A 13,273-nucleotide genomic window follows, 5' to 3' on the forward strand; every position below is an offset into this window, starting at 1 on the left:
GGCTATGCAGAGCACTGCTTTTATCTCGAAAGTGGGAGATTCGCTCCAACTCCCCTCTACACAACTCTTTCAATTGAAGAATGTGCTATAAACCTCCAGTATGTGATTCCTAGATCCTAACAAAAAGACGTTATATATGCTCGTTTTTTAAAATATTTAAACAGAGCCGTAACAAGACGGAGCGGCGCTCTGGCAAAAAATGCCTTGCCTTCCTTCCCCCACACCCAGTCACCACATGACTCACCCAGGATCCAGCACATGACTCTCCCAGATCTCCCAGCAGACTGCTTTGAGAAGAGTCAGCATGGCGCACTACTTACGGCCCCATTCGTGGCATTTTTTGCACGGTTCAGAGTGACTTTGCACTGCTGAAAAGGGACTTTTCAGTGCCAACACAAACCCCGATTCATGGAACTGTGCAAAGTCAGTGTAAAGTCATTTGTGCAGTACAAAGTGACTTTGCACTGAATCAGGGTTTTGGTCTTCTGAAAGCAGTCTGCTCGTTACATTGCATGCATGAGTAACACGAAGACACAGCACTGCAGGAAAAAAACGCCAAAGCCTCACATACAGTGACACTGCTGTCCAAACTGGTCTATATGTCTTGCAATTTACAGACATCTCTTTATTAGGGTGAATATTGTGACCTATCAAAACAGAAGAGTCCATTATTCACTTGAAAGGGCTTCTTACTGAATCACTATAAACCATGTTTAACATTTTAAATTGTGGACATTATGTTCCCATAATGGTCTTTGTTTTTATGCAAATCGCTAGGATTGGGCTCTACAAAGAGATACTGTGTTGCACAACATGGCCAGGGGCCACGCTCTTTGGCCCTGCCTCCGCCTTCCCACAGCCCCGCCCCTCCAAAGAGGTAACCGTTTCCCCAATAAATGTTTTCCATTTCCAGCACTGTGTTTATCTACATTATAATCGCTATGTAGAGGCGCATGTGCTTTAAAATGTACTATTTGAACCCATCTTTTCCAAACTTTCTTGGGGGGAGAACCTCTAAAACCCTACTTAGAGGGATTGCTCTTGCTCGCCATTGTCACTTGTACCGAATAATATAGGGCCTCTTGGAAAAAACCTATCCAGCGCCATATTTGGTTCCCAGTCCACCCCAGGCGGCCACTCGACTCATAATCCAGCAGTAATTCCGCCTAACCGAGTGTCAGTAATGGTAATCGAGTTTGGTGTAAATTCTATGAAAAAAGTCACAGAATTCGTGCCAAACATGTACTGAGGCCATCTATATTTTGGAATTGTGTTTCATTTGAGAGAAACATTTACATGAGTTTATATCTGGTGCATCAGAATACAGTGCACTACTAAAGGAAATAGACGTGATCAAGGAAATACCAAAAAAAGTGCACAGTCATTGGGGAACCATGTCACAGAATTTCTGTTTGCCTGTCTCAATTTATATATATTATGTTTTTTTATTTGTCTGTTTCACATAGTTACACTGCACTATGATTATTCTTGTTTCTTAAATGTGCTGTAAAATGAACACAATAGCATTCACTTTTCTCTACCACCCTCACAGGGGCAACACATCAGGCCCCATTGCGAGTTTTCCAGTGCGGTAAATCTTTGGTGGCAAATCTGTTACTGACACATTTTGGGTGCTATGGGAAATATTGTCACCTTCACGGCACAGCTGAACTCTGAGTTTGAAGGTGAAGAAGATTATTTACCTTTAGCACATAACTGGTGGTAAGTACACCACTTTACTTCCAAAAGTCGCTCGATTTACCATGACAGATGTAAAGCTTGAGGTAAATCCAAAAAGGTTCTCAGTGAGTCCTGGGCACTAAAAAAAATGTTGCTTAACATTGTTTTTCCAACTGTAGAGGAGCAGGTAGACGCATATACCCTATCTTGCACCCTTTCTGCCATCATACTGGAACAGCAGAAGAGCTGCATGTGGGACCCTTTGTGTTGTCCCTATACTGCATCAAGTGCATAAGAGATGTTATGCACTCAGACAACCATATCGAATGTACCCACACATTGAGAGTGGAGGGATGTCTGCAGGCATCACTGGACATTATGCAGCACTGAGTGACATATGACAAGGGCAGAGTGATGTCCTGAAGAAGATATACGAGAATATGCGGAAACAATATGAAAATATTCAAGAATAACGATGTAACTGAAGCAACAAGAGAAACATGTACAACAAAAATGAAGGAATGTATGTAAAAAGAAGAAGTAACTTGCTGATCAATAAGTGTAAATATGCAGCAAGGCAAGGTAGATGAGACATTTGGAAGCTTGCTATAGAGGAATATATAACGTGACTAGGATAGCCATGATTAGAAATTGGACGTCAGCTCGTGTGAATATTCATTCTAACTACCTCAGATACAGATCAGGGCTGAATAGTCAGGAGATGCTGTAAATCAGCTTTGTGTGCAAACAAAGAGGAGTCTATGTTGGCTGAGGATCAAGGATGCTATTTAAAAAAATAACTGCAAAGGGAGGCAGACGGCTAACATCATGAGCGTGAGACACATTTCTCCTGGATTAAGGAAGATGAAACATATGCGAGAGCCAAGTATTGGAAAATTAACAGTGAATGAGGCTCATACAAGATGGAGTGAGCAAGTCTCTAGAGGCCAAAGTAGCAATAACACCCAACTAAATTGAATCAAATCGCAGTAAATAGGCAGTCGAAATGGACAAATTTGTGGTCCCTGCACACGTGATGCAGAAGAAGAAAACGAGGGCCATTCATTAGGCTGCGGTTGAAGATAAATGATGTGCGCATACTCCTTTGAATGTCCCAGTGCAGAGAGCAACAGCAAGGTCAGCTACAGAAAGGAAACTTTGGCTTATGGTCAAACTGATGAGAGATTGTGGCCCAATTGGGAAAGTGGGGAGTAATCTAACGTGACTCAAGCACCTGGGTTTTGATTTCCTTATGTGCTGCTAGCGAGCCAAAAGTCCAAAGTTGGGTGGGATGCCAACCAATCAATGGGTCTATGGGGCAACTTGCAATACAATGTTGCATAGACCAATCCACTGCCATTCTGTCTGCTATAATCGGTATTATGCATATTTAGAGGTAGTTCAAGGGTTGTCTTACAGATAAGAGACAGCCAATGAAGGACTAACCCGTATACTTTCTATAAGTAGATATGTTCCCCTAACCAATCCCTCCGGCTAGTAGGTTTTATGGTTTGCCACGTAGGAGGATGTCATAGATGATGCATATTGGGGTCTAAGACCCCTGTGTAGTCAAGTTTTTGTATGTGTGTTTGCAAACGTCAGCCCAATGTTTGTCAGTGTACCCTACTTTATTAAAATAAGAATAAAGTAGTACTTTTCCATATTCTTTGATTCTGTCCGGTTATTTGGTATGAGATCTTTTATTAGTAATTCCATCTAGCTCAAGAGCCGCTTCAAGGTGCTAGAGCACACACCACTTGTAATCCAGTAATAAACTTGTAACAATGTCCATTATTTGTATTAACAGATGTGTGCTTTGATTGATAGTGGAAGACAGCTGTGACTTAACCAGTTTAAAGGAAACCCTACCCTGTTAGCAAACAAGAAACCCGAAGCACTCATAATCTATATACGTTTTACGACAACATTGAATCGGAGCCTGATAAATGTGCCCTTTTTGATTTCTGAAGATTCCTAGTAATATCAGGATTGAATAATTGACAGGCTCACTAATTTTGCATGAATAATAACTGCATGCAGTAATTATATTGCATGCCGTTTTTGCTGTTTTTATTGCGCTCTTCTATTTGTACTTTTGCAGCAGTAGCTACCTAATCAGCCAGTGCACCCCAGGGAACTGCATGCATTAATTGTAGCTACCTCATGCAGTAACTTCTTACACAATACCACTAAACTCATAGCAACGGCATGCATAGGCCTTAAAAACAGAGGATCCATTTCTCAAAAACTTACCCAAACGAGAAAAGCGCTGAGGATGCACTTTTTCATTTGTGTTAGTTTTAGAAATGCACAGGTGATCTTATTTTCAAAGGTGACCTGCACATTTTTGGGGGCTGTGGAGTAGCGCAAAAGATTCTCTGGTCAGCTCCCTTCCATAATTATGACAGGTTCCTTTCACCCACGTGGGTGCTGGGAGCGCATACATGTAAACAAAGACAGAAATGCACGGGTGACAGCACATCTCTCTGGACCTGCAACAGGCACAGGGGAAAGGTCCTCATTTCTGCACATCCCAAAGCGCATTCCATTTGTGAATTTGTTACGCGCATTGAAATGCGCTGAAATGCCTCCTTCTTTAACTCCTTAAGTGCCCAGGACGAGTATGATCGTCCTTTTTGCATAGACTTGCATAATAGCTTGGGAGCTGTAAAGGCACAATGGGGAGAGGAAGGGCATCTGAATCCCATGTCCTTTTGAGGGTAGGGGGAAACTTTTTTTTGGCCGAAGTACATCTCTGGCCCAGAGACTCGTAAAAAAGGGCTGTGGGTCTCGGTCAGGAAATCCTAGAAGGCGATGGTGGGTTTTTCAAAATACACCTTTAAACAGTACAATAATCTGAGATGTTGGCATGCAGTGTATTAACAGATTGGACAAATGTATACAATTGAACAAGAATCAAGAATTGTAAGATGTGCCCTGTGGCGGGGACTCAGGATCCCAGTTGTTGGCCCAGGCGAGGTAGGAGCAAGTCAAATACATGAGCTGCTGAGAGATGGCAGTGGAGACAGCCAAAACCCCCACAACTGTCTGTTCCGCTTGCAAAAACCACCCAGAACGAAGGTGGTAATTCTGGATTCTAACACCAAGGATTCAAGGAAATGGAACAGCGTCACGTGACACCAGAGTAAGAAGGTACCACCATAGGACATGAACTCAGGCGGACCTCCTTGGTTTGCTTGTAGTCATCAGCATTCATTTACAGTTTTGCCTTTTCTAATTCTGTGATTAAGAAAGTGGGGTCCTGTAAAGCCCCTATTACTTATCAGTTATCTTCATTACTCCTTCACCTACTCTTCCTCGTCTACTAACTCATGAAGGCGCCTCAGCTTTGCAACAGTGATTCCATATATTAAATTCCTTAAAATGAGCTCTGCCTTCACCCCTCCCTATTAGGGAGGGCACTTACAAATACACTTCCTGGCACATCCCCACTTAGTTGAAGTGACAACTGTCCCCCAAGGGATGGAGGGATGGCGGGCCCATGTAGTAGGACGAGGTGGAGTAGGACACAGAGTTAGTTCAATTTATGGGAATTAAGTGAGGCATTAACTCCTTGTTCCAGTCCTTACTCACGAAGTATAGCAAAGATGCGAAGCAATTAGACCCAAAAAAACACAGGACACCCATTACTGCACAGCCGGCGAGCTTTATTCAAGAGGTGTGTAACTCACAGTGAAGCATCCTGCAAAACAGTGTGGGCAAACCCCCATTCACCCGCAGATAGGTGGCAGAGCCCAAGTGGCTGCCTGACAAATCTCCATGATCAAATCACCACTGGCCTCTACCCAGAGGATGGCCCAGGAGGCAGCCATCCGCTGTTAGAGCGATCAGGAACTCTGGGAGAACGCAGACAGAAGTGCCTCCAGAGTGTACGGCAGAGAAACCATCCATCTTCCAGGCAATCTCTTCAATTTTTCTGGATCTCTGACTCAACGACTAATGGTCAATGGGGAGGCCTTCTTCTACCCGCTCAAGGCTCCAAAAGCTACAAAAAGGATGATAGACCTTGTAAGAGAAGCTGTTCTGTCAAGGTATGCTCGAAGCACATTCCGCACAACCAAATGTATCAAAAGGCAAGAGTGCTCGGCAGATACATCCTCTTCAAGGGAGAGAATGATCATCTCATGAGACAGATGGAATGAGGAGACTGCAGAATCGCAGCAAACTGTGATGGCCCCCTCGGAAGTCAGCAAATAGCTCTACAAAGAAGAGCCCATGGGTGCCGACTTTGGATTTTAGTACTGGGGCGAGATTTGTTATGTTGCATATACTAAATCCTTAACCCCAATGCCGCAAAAGTATCAAGATTTCCACCAACAAGTTGTTAACACCTTAAAGTAGTTGGTTAACATGTAGGATTCTATTGTACGGTGTCTAAAAGATCTTAGCATGGACAAAGGTAAATCCCCCTGCATAAATTGGACAAAACTTCCTCTGCGCCATAGAGGCGGATTCAACAGTCGGACAACGAACAAATTCCCAAATGCCCACGGGCCGCCCCTGCTCTGCCTCTCTCACATCAATGACAAAGAGCGAGGGTTGCACATGGCCTTGTCGTGAAGCCTCGTCTTTTTAACATCTCTCACCATCAGACCATTTACACTGGGAAGTGATTAGTGTTAGTGATAGGTAATTGTCAGTGATCATTGCTCTGGCACTTTTATTCTTAAAATTGCACAAGGTTTTAAGAAGTGATTTGAGTGGGATTATTGGGTGATTAGAAATTATGGGGTACAACACAAGCTGCAACACAAGCTGCAAACTGTGTGAAACAATGACCTTGTCATGCATTGCACTTCACTTTGTGTCTGTGGAAGATTTTTTGTAGTTGCTTATCAATTTGCATGCTGGAACTTGTAGGCTTCCATTCACTGCGCGAAAAATAAATCTACAATGATCGGGTGGGGGAGGGGGTCAGTTTCCAAGTCTTGTGGAGTGAAGACTCTTGGCAGTAGAAGCGTTTGCCGCCACTTTTTACTCGTGCAGGATGTTTTACGATTTGGCTGGGGAAATCGGAGAGCAGAGCAGCAAAGCTTGCTTTCTCTTCCAGGCCCCCCTCCCTAAACCGCTTCATTTACCCCAATCATGTATTTTTACTCCATTCCAGTGATCGAAGTGAGCGGGAACCGTTGGGAGCTGTGTTCCACTACTTTTTTTTTTCTCTTAACCATTCTTCTACTTTTTACGACCATGTTCACCATTCTATGAGGAGGATTTGTCCATGTCATGTCCTTGTGCAAGTGTAAAGTTTAAAGTTGTATTAGGAGCCTTAGTTACTAGTCACATAGACTAATGCAATGCCCCAGCCGCAACACCTTGTCCCGTGTTGCACTATCTTTCTGCCTACACTCGCCCTGCCGAGACCACAGTTCCACTGCTTTTTTTGTAACACTTCTACCACAGCTCCATACAGACTAATAGTGACCCTTCATATTCATCTCACAAAGCTGAAGATGTTCGCATATGTGTATACCACCCTAAGGTGATGGTTACTTTTCCAATTACTGTTGCACCCTGTCTCGCGTGTGCATACTCGGACTACCTCTCCCACTCCACTCAATTAAAATGTGCTACAAAGATCTTAACTGTGTGCTTGAAAATGACATTTAACATTATTTGTCAACCGATCCCATTCTGTGCTGCGGTACTCTGGGGGAGGTGGTGACTGTCTTTCATTACAGGAGGCCAGGTCCCATGCGCCTCCTCAGCGGCATGCTGGGAGCAGCCAAAGTGTCCAGAGAGGCATTGTGGGGTGCTCTGAAGAGGAGAAGGAATAAAGGGCTAGGGGCCACATTGCTCTACCCTCACAGAGTAGAAGAGGGGGCATCCTTTATTCTCCCCAGTCAGGCCAAGAAGACATAAGGGGGGTGCATGTACAACATATGACGGGTGGTGGTAAGAAGGAGTGGATGTAGGGGGAGTGGATGGAATGGCGGGCCGCAGATTTATTTGCTTCCAAGACAAGCATGTTGCCCCTGTGCTATTCTCCGTTCACAGATGGGGGGAAAGATCGGTAGACTGATGTTACCACACTATTGTCCTTGCTTCTCTTTTGCTGTGAGTATGCACTGTTTGTATAGCTCAATTAAAGCCTGCATGTTGAATACAAGGTGCACACCTTTTATTCTTAAAGCATGATTAAGTTGGACTCACTTTTCAATCTCATATTCAGGGGTCTGCGGTGTACAGTTTTCACTCTTCATGCTATGGTAATAGGTTTGCCCCCTCTCTCCTTTCCTCCTTTCATCTCTTCCGCTCATACTCCTCAATGTACCTCAGTCTCTCTCCCTTCTTCCCATCCCTTATTCTCTATCTCTCCACATGTTAATAACCATAGTGCCCTCATTCTTTCTTTCTTGCTCACTTCTCTTCCCAAACCCACTTAACTGCTCCTACTCATCTCCTGTCCAGCCTGCCCTCCATCCTCTACCATGCACATTTCTATCTCTTGCCCTCACCCTGCCTTTTAATCTCCCTACCTCCCGTCCTCTCCTTTTCGGTTCTCTTCATCTTCCCACCCATATTTCCTTCCCTCTGTGGTCTACAATTTCTCTCTCCCAGTCTCTTAGCCAGCAGCAACTTCTGGTTGCAACAGAGATCCGCAACAGGTGTGTTAACATGTCAAGCTACATTATTGGAATGTAAGCCTGTGGCTTCTGGGTTAAAACGGCCCTCTGCAACAGTAGCTTATTTGTATGAAAGTGTTGAGTTATCTTACTTGTGGCTGGTCCATGCGACTTGTCGATAACGTGCAGCTCATTGCAGCCAGTTGCAGTAATCTCTCTATCTTACTGGATGGTAAATTCTACTACCAACCCAGTCTGTGCTAGAATTAAATTCCAACCTTGAGGAGGAAATATAATTGAAAGTTGTGAGCAGGTCTGATGCCTCACAACCAGCAAAACACAGCACATGTAGTCCTTGATAGGATGGCAGAATCCTTTGGGAGGACAGGGGGCCCTGTCTTGCAAGGCACTGCACCCAGCAAAGATGCTGGGCTCCCTGTCCTCCTAGATCCTCATGAGGACTGAGGGCAGGTGCGGCTTCTGCCCTAACATGAGTGTTCCCTGATTCATGATGCAAGGGAGGTGGCAGTGATCAGGTGGTTGCATTGCAGCCAGTCCGTGTAGGACATAATGTACATCTGTAGGTATATCAATGATCTCTGTATCAGGTTTCATGCCTTATCTCTATAGATGAGGGTGTGGGCACCAAACAGAGAGCTGGGAAACCTGGAGGGCTCCATAGAGGGCTGACGAGGATTGGGAGCAGAGGGTGGGCTGACGCACCATTTGAGAGAGCGAGGGAGGCAGTGAAACTGCCGAAAAACCATGGCAGCATGGAAGGTCGATGAACAAGGCAAAGAAAAAGAGAGGGGTGACAGGCGAGATGGAAAGAAAAAAACGAATCAGACTGAAAGAGAAAGGAAATAAAGAATGGAAATAAAGTTAAATGTAGAAAGTTAAAGAAGGAGAAACTAAAGAACGAACATAACAACTATAAAGTATAAAATACAATTAATGTATCATCATTTATTGCTCCCCTTGCATATAAGGAATCTTTATAGTTGATAAAATATGTTGTTGATATTTTATTTATTTGAACCTCTCTTATTGTTGTTTGTATTATATTGAAAATGTCAAACAGATTTGAAAAGAAAAAAGAAATGTGCAGTGCTAGTTAAATTCAGCTTCTAAAAAGACACAGGGCCTCATCACGAGTTGGGCGGTGTCCTCGCGGTATTACTGCTGGAATACCGCCGGGCGTATAGCGTTGAACTGGATGGACCCCAGCCAGCCCCTAAGACTGGGGGTCTGCAAACAGCCCTTTAAGATGAGTAGCAGCACCCTCGTGATAGATGGGGATGCAGAGTCGTACTCTCGCATCAAACAATAATGACAACTCAATAGTTTGGCAAAGGGAGTCTGTTTAATGACAAGTACAGAAAACAGGGAGTTCAATGGAGTTCAATCAGCAACCGCTCGATCTTCCTTCTCACTTCAACTCATACTAATTTCAGAAAAACATCATTTATACCAAAAACTCGTCATCATTGACGTGTAATCTTAAAAACCTAACATGCAACTCGATTGGTTATAGGAAAGTAACTTTAATATAGGTACTATATCTTTATATGGCAACGGGGAGAGGGGATTTGGCCTGCCTTGCCACATGACTAGGATACCATGAAATAGGCCTCTTCTTCATGCAATTTCATGTATTTGATTTACTTCTGTCAGTCGTTTACCATCTGCGGCCTATCTCGACCTTGCTGAACAGGTGACTCTTGGTATTCTTCTCTTAAATCGTAGGCATCGCTAGTCTATTCCAGTCCGACACAACCTTGGCTTCCTTGCATGGTTACCTTCAACAGGATTTCTCTACGTCTTTAATTCTTGAATTGTTAGCTGAGGCCCTCTCCTCTTGAGACCTCTAGTAACCTTAATTTGATTCTGCTCATGTGCATAGTGGATTTCCACTCATTTATAAAGTGCTTTTGAGGTAGATATGTATAGTTGGTACTTGCTGCAATCTATTTTACTATTAAGCATAAGCAAGCTTCACAAGTTCTTTGCTTCTTGCGGTTCCCTGCGTATGTACATGTTTAAACTGGCTTAATGTCTTCATCGTGCATATGGCATACGTTTCTTTATCTTGAAATCACCTGTTTCACCTTAGGGCCCAAGATGACACTTATCCATGGCATTTCGTTTCTTTATCAGCATTCTTGGGTCATCATATACCCTCTCTGTGTGTCAGTCCGATCTCTCGTGACGTCACCAGTCATCTTCTTTTAGTATCTTCATGGCTTCTTTGTGTTTTCCATTCTGACAAACGTCCCTTTGTCATGTCTGTAGGTATGGATTTCTCAGTGGGCACCTTGCTGTCTAGGTTTGCTTAGGTTGCCGGTACTTCAATAGGTGCTGTTCTTCCGATAGGCACTGGGCAGAGCCCAACTGCATCTCTCTGCTGGTTTATCTGTTCTTCATACGTCACATATTTTGTCTCGAAAGTTCCTGGAAGGGGGTGGCTGGGGAGCGGCTGATACTTGGCACTTCCTCTTCAGCATTGCCGCCACCCGGTCCGGTAAAATGGGTTTTCTCCGTTATTTCCATTGAACTCAATGGGGCATTTTCGGCACAATTAGCGCGCGCTAATAGTGCAGCGCTAATTGCACCTGAAAATGGGCATTAAGTTGGCACATTTCCCAATCAAGCCTCAGCTCGTCAGTTGTCCATTAGTCAGCTTGATAGCAGCGGCCTTCCCACTGTGAAGTGAGCAGCAATTGCTAATTTAGTGAGATGCGTGCTAACACTTCACGAAGCCTGCATCCAGCAGGAAAGGAGCCAGAAGCCCTACCGCCCAGTGTTTAAGCCAGAATTATTTTGTTTTCGTTATAGTGTGAACGTTTCACCTCCTGATTTACAATGGGGGCAAAAAGACACTCCTGCCCCTGTTGTTCAAAGAGTAAGGGGGAAAGTGCCCCTGCTACCCCTGTGTACTCAGCACCTGTGAGTCCAAGTACTTTAAGCCATTTTGCTGACAGGGTCGGACTGGGCTATACAATTGTCTCGGGCACCAATGAAAAAGTGCCCCACATTTGCAAATGGCAATTCATTCCTTTTGTGACACACTGTTTGAATAGTAACCAAGGGGGAGTTTTTTTTATAAAATGTGATGCAAATTGTCTATTTCAAACAATATTTAATCATCAATACTGGCCAAAACTATTAGCCGTATAGTGAAGTAACTCATCAAACTGACCCACATTGGCCAAAAAATGTGTCGAACTTTGAACAAAAAAACTGGCCCACACCAGCATTCTGCGTTTTTGGTTCAGCCATGGGCCTATTGCCCTATAGGCCATTCAGAGCCTGCCTCCAATGGGTTTTGCAGGTACCAGGGTTAGAACTTGTGTCAGAGTCGAAGTTACAAAAAAAAAAAAACACTGAACCAGGGGAATTCACAGCACTGTAAACAGACAAAAGGAGAAAACACAGAGCTCTTGCGGGATAGAGGCCAAGAATCCAACAGTAAGTGAGAGGCCGAGTGAGGAAAGGAAACACTGGAGAAGGTAAGGTAAGCAGCGTGTAGAAATAGGACTGCCAGACATAGGACGCAGGAATCCTGGAAAAGCGACAGTAAGGGACCCAACCTGAGGAGACCATGCAGGTGGCGCTAAGGGTGGGGCTGCAGCAGCAGATAGAGGAGGTAGCTCGAGGGTTAATAGTGAGTGTGGAGCACCGAGCCAGGTAAGTGCAGGGAGTGAAGAAACCCCCCACCCCTTCCCTTTAAATTTAGGGCTATGTTGACTCAACCTGGCTGACCTACAGAGCCGTTGCCAGACAGAACAGGACACAAATGTTAAGGCACCAGGGTTTCGCTGTTAACAAAGGCCTGGCAATTACTAACGTAAAGCATTTCACTGTTAGTACCTGCATTCAAATGCATAATTCTTTAGGCAATTGAAATCTTGATGTGTGTTTAGTACTTGCATGCCAGGGAAGTGATTGGAAGGGTAGAGAGGGGACAGGAGACCGCTTATTCTCACAGCAGTCCATAAGTGGGTGCTTTCAGACTTAAAGGAGAGAGTTAACTGCTTGTAACATTGAAGCAGCACTAGAATAGTCTCATTAGAATGCATAACGAAGTTAGATGCCCCACACAAATAAGTTTGCCTCCCACACCGCCCGGGAAGTTAGCACCTCTCCTATTATTTGAAGGGTTAACCCCCCGAAATGTAGGCTTTGTTGCACCCCTGAAGCTCACACATCCTTCACCATACACAAACATGCACACCCAGCCACCCATACATTTAAGTGTGTACCCTTTCACCATACAGGTACACCCTGGCAGCCACCCGTACATTTAAGTGTGTACCCTTTCACCATACAGGTACACCCTGGCAGCCACCCGTACATTTAAGTGTGCACCCTTTCAGCATACCGGCACACACACCCAGGCAGCCACCCATAGATTTAAGTGTGCACCCTTTCACCATGCACTCACATAGGCAGCCACCTATACATTTAAGTGTGCATCCTTTCACCATACACTCGACACGCACACCCAGCCACCCAGACATTTAATTGTGCACCCTTTTACCGTACACTCAAACAGGCAGCCACCTATACATTTAAGTGTGCACCCTTTCACCATAAACCCACACACACACACACACACACACGCATGCATCATGGGGTTGAGGGGAGCCCAATTACTTTTAAAAAATGATTTATTTTTGAAGTCACTTCAACTTCATTAAGAAATGATTTCCGTTAAGGACCGAACCATAAGGGCAATAATTTTTTCATGAAGGCAGGGTGACTTCAAAAAGAAACAATTGCTTTTTGAAGTCATAGAGCTCCCCCGCCCCATGACATAGAGGCCTCCACCCTAGAGGCTTCCATGCCATGTGGTGGGTGGAGCCCTTGGACTCCAAAAATAGTTTCTTTTTGCAGTAAGTCTGCCTGCATAAAGAAATTATTTCTGTTACGCTCTAACAGAAATAATGTCTTTAGGAAGGCAGAGTGACTAAATAAAACATTTTTTTTTAAATGTATGTTTAGTT

This window comes from Ambystoma mexicanum, chromosome 2p (assembly GCF_040938575.1).
Source record: "Ambystoma mexicanum isolate Mex_15411 chromosome 2p, UKY_AmexF1_1, whole genome shotgun sequence".
NCBI classification, from domain to species: domain Eukaryota; kingdom Metazoa; phylum Chordata; class Amphibia; order Caudata; family Ambystomatidae; genus Ambystoma; species Ambystoma mexicanum.